The following is a 6687-nucleotide window of genomic DNA, read 5'->3' as shown; positions in this document are numbered from 1 at the left end:
CACATGACACGTTGGTGACACAGAATTCTGAAGAAATGTAGGAACTCATTTAATGTAATTTTGTATAGATTCGCTTGGACGACAGTACCACCGTTTTGCAGGGTCGTAGGAAACTAGACGCGTGTGAAAGTTGGACGGGACCGCCACCATGGAAGAGCGGAAGGAAAGGAGATAACAAGCGCTTTGAACGCCGACAAAGAGAGGGCGCTGCGAAGGTAGACATGGCCGACGCGGGCCAATGTGTGCTATCTGTTCTTATCAGCCTAATATCTGGTACGGGTTCTATTTGGACCCTATATATTAAACTTACTTTTGCAAGTTGGCGGAGTGCTTGAAGCCTGCTTCACCTCCGCTGTGAGTCCGCCGTTATTGCACTACCTCCGGGATCGACCCACGGTTCTTGCACAAGCAGAACGAAAATGCACTGAACGCTAGCGATAAATAGCTTCGCTGTAGAACATGTCACTAAGGGTCTGAATAAAACGCCCCTTGAGAACACCTGCTTGTCGATCGTAAGACGTGGTGAGCTGATGGTGCGATGGACAAGACTGTACTTTCTCGGTAATGACCTTTGACAGGAATTTGCGTTCTCGGTCAGTCACCAGTTCGCGTGAGGTTCTATGTTGGAAAATAACGTTGCGGAGTAGAAAATTGGCAACATTTGTGGCGCACCTTGTTGATAGCGTTGGGGTTTTGTACAGTGCGTGGCGTAATTTATAGCTTCAGCTACCCACTTGATGCCAGATGTGGGCACAGGAAAAGAGACAAGTAAGCCAAAGCCAACGCAAAAGAATCAGTCCGACTGGATGTCGAGTGGTTAAAGGTGCCCTGGAAGAGGAGCCAATGGCGTTTTGAGACTTTGGAATTGCCGACAAGCCCCAATGTATTTTGGTACCAAGTCGGCGAGGCCAGGTAACTCGTCGACGGATCCTGTCGACAGTTGGAGAGACGCCGAGGTGGCCGGCAAATGGAACATCGTGGAGCTCGTAGAAAGTGGGCAAACGGAGGTGTTCGGGAACGACGAGGAGGAAGGCAGGACCACCAGGGTGAATGTTGTGGTGGTATAATGCACCATCCTTGGGGACGAACAAGCGAAAGGAGGCGTCGGAAGGTGTAATTTCGAGGCAATCAAAAGGCCGTGCAAGGAGTTGACACAGCGTTGCTCGCTGGCGACGTGGCCAGGAGGAAAATTGAAAAAAATGCATGCGTGTTCACCGATGCTTTCGGTAGGCATTACATCCACAGCGTAATGAGATAAACCGTCTGCGTCTTGATGCAAGTGGCCGGATTTGTAAACAAACCTATATGAATATTTTTGCAGACGTGTAGAGCTCAGTGACCAACACAGCCCATAGGGTCCCTGAATGATGAATGCCAGCACAGCGCGTGATGGTCCTTGATTACAGAGAAGGGCTTCGCCCTATAGATATCGAACAATTTCGAAACTACGCAGACAAGAACAAGACATTGATTGTTCAACTGCTTAGGTGATTTCCTCTTTCCAATCGAACAATTTTTTTGCGATGTCTGAGGTATTTCCTGCTGCATAACGCCTGCAGGCATAACGTTTCTAGGCTGTATTCCCAGATTGCTGTAGGAAAATTAAGCGCCTCCGTTTACAAGTCTATTTTCTTGCCATCTCTGTTATTTGATTTTCATTCATATATAAGAATTCCGATGCTATTGGTTCGTGTTTTAGGTTCCGAACACCTCCGTTGATTCTCTCCTAAATTTAGGGTAAAACGTTTATGACCGCTATCCAGGCTATTTTCTCCATGCTCATCTATCATCATTTGGTCTGGTCAATCGTAGAGCGTTTCTTAAATTAAGGCTTAGTCCATAAGTGTGCCGCTAATCTACAAATGCTCAGTACATATCTCTCTTACCCTGTGCTACTTCCCACCTCGCTTAATCAGCGTGCCTGCGCCTCCGCTTTTTTTTTTTTTTTGACTCAGTTATTCGTTAGAGCCCTCCTACAAAGATTGCGAATAACTGGGAGCTGCTCCAAATCTCTTAAATGCTTTTCAGTCAAGACGCACCTGCTAAGATCTTCGTCATTCAGCTGGGTTTATATTTCCAGCCATTCTTACTCCTTGCGACCACTCTGCATGATTATGTCACAGATTTTACAGTCGGTATAGTTATCCTTTGTGCGTATTTTCTTAACTCATTGTGGTCTAATTCTGCTGCTTGCCGGTGTGTTGCTACAGTCCAAACTTCTTCTACCTTCCAGATTGCCTGGGGCCCGCCTAAAGAAAGCTAGTGCGCGTGCAGTGAGTTGCACTCGAAACGGTGTTACTACCCACTATCTCTAAAGTTTATCCCGTCACGCACAAAAGCGCTTTCGCCGCCTTTTCTGCGTACCTCTCGGTTGATGTGAATGACCGTAAAATTAATTGCCAGAGATTGCTTCCAAATATCCCCGCTTACTGGAAGCGCTGCCATTTCTTTTCCGTGCCCCTGCCCTTCAACCTCTGGCACCATGCACTCTGCGAGTTTCACTTCCTTTGAAACACTCCGAGTATCGGTCACGCCTTTGACTGTTTGCTTCACGACCCTTGTCTCCCGTCCATTCAGTACGGCTCTATCGGTCCTGTCGACGTTGGCGTAACGCATAGACATCTCGAATTCCTTGTCACCTAGCGTCGGTTCGGACCTCTATCCGACGGGTGGGTCGAAATGCTGCAATATAGGAGGCGTGGTGAGAATAGTGCTGAGCTGAGGAAAAGCGCCAGCTGGAGAAGGGTCCCATGTAAAAGGGACGTCTTTCTTGGGCAGATCATTAAACGGCTGTGTGATCGCTCGAAAACCTTTTACGAAGCGTCGGAAGGAGGCACACAGTTCCACGAAACACCGGAAGTCGTTGGCTTGTTGGGCTAAGGATGCACACTTTTTTCCCGGATCAGCTTCTGTAGCTGAAGTATCAACAGGCGGCAGCGAACTGTACTCTGCCGACGGCTGAAGTGCTGTGATACAGAATCTTTTCAGAATATACACTCACACACGCATCAGGCGCGGATTACAAAACATTGGACCGTCTAGCGGCTCCGCAGTGTGTTCATTTGGAAAAGGGAGTCTCGACACCACAGCCGAAAGACACGACGTTCAATCACCTCAAGTGGTATGAGTGAGAGGGGAACCCGGCTATAAGCATAACGCGTCTCTGCGGCGGCAGTATACGGTGACCCGCTACATTGCTTCACTGCTTATCGCAATTACGTCGACATTGATCGTGAGATGGCTTCTGGCGGAATTTTTTAGACATGAAAAGGGATGATTTCGCCTAGAGTTAGCTTGCGAAAGCTGGATGCGTGTTGCAATGCTCCCTGCAAGTTTATTTGCTTCCTTCAAGCCCGTATCTCGCCTTGACGATTTCGACAAGAACATGAATTCCCTGATAGCAATACTAGCATGGTGTCAGTGTTATGCAAGTCAAAGTCATGCAAACAGTTCCGTTCCCTATGCAGTCACGATGCTGTGACTTCTTGCGGAAGGTGCACTTCGGTGTGACTGGCGTTGCAGGCATGCGTGAAGAAAACGCTATGAGACTGTCGGTGGGAATACAGAATTCGGCAGTAAATCCTTGGTATATTTGCGGTCTTTCTATTTGTTTATTGCGCATAGCAATGATGCCGTGTCTTCGTTTTCCTCTTTCATCTTTGCGGAAAAATTCGCAACTCCTCTTCGTCGTTTACCGACCACTTGTGTAATCATAAAGAACCTTAGGTACTGCAATGACTTCAGCTCCGGAGAGGCTTCTGCGAGCCCGCAGCCGCCCAGCAAGAAACACACCGAGGGACAACACGCGAAAACGGGTGATTAATACCTTTGCTTCACAAGAGACGCCGGAACCTGGCGGCGTTTGCTTGTCATCACGTGACCTGCTGGCTGCGTGGAGCTCTGCATGCGCCTTCGGAGCGCGAGCTGCGCGTTTTGCTCTCGAGAAATTCGTTCCACGTCTGCCATTGGAACCTGGCTGCCAGAACCAGCGCTCCCGAAGCTTCGCCCGTTCCATCAGAGCCTGGCCAGCTTCAAGGCATGTCAACCGTCGCTGCTCAAAAGCGCTCCAGGAGAAAGAAGTTTAAGCCCAAGCTCTCGTTCGGCTCGGCAAGCGGCCGTCGCAGCAGCTTGCCGTCCGACATGAAGGCAAACCTTCCGGAATTCTTCGCCCTTCTCCAGATGCAGCTGAAACCTGACGTTCCTGGAAGCGTGACAGAAGCAGCTGCTTCCCAGCACTGTTCGAACGATGACATGCTGGCTTCACCAGAGACAACGCCGAGCTGCAATTGTGGAATGCTCGATCACAATCGCATTTCACCGTGTTTTGGGACAGGAAGGAATGCGAGGCAAGTGTGTCCATGGTGGATATCGTGAGGCAACTGCAAGAACTGCTGCAAGAGGGGGGCCCGTCCCAGGAAGACGATCTGATGGAAGCGCTGAGCATTTCGCATGCTCTAGTCGTCGAGGTATGCGGCACCCTGACTGTGTTTTTTGACTGGCGCCGAGGATTTCGTGTGGTGGACGAGCACTTGTACTCGTTTGTTTTTACGTGCACCACGATATTACCGATCTCATGTTTAATTTTTCGCTCTCACTATTTAAATGTAATGTGTTCGTTTTCACAATCTGCCAGTTGATGTATGTAATTATTCTATCCGATCGTGTGGTATGTAACCGCTTTCTTGAAAGCAACAACACAAAAATGCATGGATTCAGTTCAGGGCACGTATTGCTATTGAGAAAGCGATGCCGCGCAACTGTCGAGTCATGTTTTTGTTGCAGAAATATTTAGGTTAGCACCAATTATGCAAACTCGTCCGTGAAAGGGCTGCGAAATGCATTGACGTTGTAGATACGTGAATGAAAAGTTTTAGACGTCCCAGTCTACTACAGAGAAAACGCTAAAAAAATAGCTTGACATCGGATGCCGAGAAAACAAGTCCATATATACATGCACAAGGACGACATAAAACCACAATTTGTGTCAGCATGCAAAGACGAAATAACATTTCAAAAGCAGATAATATGAAAATGAAATATTGGGGAGTGATATATCTACAACGAAATTGCAAGCAAGAAAAATGTATACGAATCGAGTATCATAAAGCTCTATTCGTTCGAGCTTATTGTTACGCGAATGAAATAGTAATATTGCTGCAGATTATACACTTATAGAATATATTTACAAAAGCAAGTGCAGCGCTGAAAAGTGGCAATTGTTGCCCTTAGTGAAATAAAGCTGTGGGGCATCGGCCTTGAATCGGTCAGGGAGAATATTTTTATTTTTACCATCTTTAAGAGGTAAGTATCCGACAGCTCGAGCCAGGTGCCAAGTAGTTCGTCGGGCGACTGCGCTTATCTGTGAAGAGGCGAACGCACGTAGTATTACCCCCAGTGGAAGATATATCAAAATGCCGTCCCGGCCCGTGTAAAGATCTGTGCCAACGCCTGCGTGATAAAGTTTGAGGTGTGAGACATGCACATTGCACAACATTATTAAACTGTGGTATAGGTGAGGCAGTGGGAGTGGCGGAGACCACCTCATATGTAACGGCAGTCACGGCACGAAGGACGCTGCATCGGCCCGCGTACGAGCTTTTGCTAGAGACCAACGTTATGAAATGAGGAACAGAATAATATACTAGAGGACGCAGGCGAAGAGTTCGCGTTTTTGTGTCGTTGTTGTTAGAAACGCCGTTGGTTTTCTTTAGAGGTCAAGAAGCCAGTGCGGAAAATCATCCGAGTTTCTGCAGCCTGGTTCACAGCCTGTTGTGCACGTTGGGTGGCCGGCGCTGCTACGGGTGGAAGGAAGGTGTCAAGTGCGATGTGAGTTCTCGGCCGAAGAACTGAAGAAGCGGGGAATAACAGCCGTGTTTGACGTGTAGGATTATATGAAATTGGGACATAGGGTTGAGCGACATCTCAATCACTGTGGTCAGATGAGACATACTTGAACAAAAATCATGAGCCATTCCACTCTGTGAATGTGGATCATCAGCGGAGCTGTTTAGCACACGACAGAGAGGTGACACATAATTCTGAAGAAATCTAGGAACTCATCTAATGTAATTTTGTATAGATTCGCTTGGACGACGGGACCAACGTTTTGAAGAGTCGGAGGAAACTAGACGCGTGTGAAGTTTCAATGGGACCGCCAAAACGGAAGAGCGCAAGGAAAGGAAATTGCAAGCACTTTGAACTCCGCCAAAGAGAGGGCGGTGTGAACGTACACATGGCCGACACGGGTCAAAGTGTAATATCTGTTCTTATCAGCATAATGACTGGTGCGGATTCTCTCTGGACCTAAAATATTATTTTTGCAAGTTGGCAGAGTGCTTTAAACCTGCTTCACCTCCGCCGCCGGTCCACCCGGTATTGCACTACTTCCGGAATCGGCCCACGGTTTTTGCACATGCAGAACGAAAATGCAGTGAACGCTAGCCATGAATAGCTTAGCTGTAGAACATGTCTGTAAGGGTGTCATTAAACGCTCTTTGAGAACACTTGCTTGTCGATGGTAAGAGGCTGTGAGCTGATGGCGCGATGGACAAGACCGTATTTTGTGGGTAGTGACCTTTGACAGGAATTTACAGTTTCGGTCAGTCACCAGTTGGCGTGGGGTTCTATGTTGTAAAATAACGTTGCGTAGAAAATTGGCAACATCTGTGGCGCACCTTGTTCTCGGGT

General features: G+C 47.9%; 2 pseudogenes; both read left to right on the top strand.

Annotated features, from left to right (window-relative positions):
- The first annotated feature begins 221 nt into the window (after positions 1–221).
- On the top strand, positions 222–400 carry LOC126520992 (U2 spliceosomal RNA; annotated as a pseudogene).
- Positions 401–6228: 5828 nt separating this feature from the next.
- LOC126521002 (U2 spliceosomal RNA) lies at positions 6229–6406 on the top strand (annotated as a pseudogene).
- Positions 6407–6687: the final 281 nt, after the last annotated feature.

The sequence above is a fragment of the Dermacentor andersoni genome, chromosome 3, assembly GCF_023375885.2.
Source record: "Dermacentor andersoni chromosome 3, qqDerAnde1_hic_scaffold, whole genome shotgun sequence".
NCBI classification, from domain to species: domain Eukaryota; kingdom Metazoa; phylum Arthropoda; class Arachnida; order Ixodida; family Ixodidae; genus Dermacentor; species Dermacentor andersoni.
Note: the sequence above shows the minus strand (reverse complement) of the source record. Positions and strands in the feature narration are given on the sequence as shown.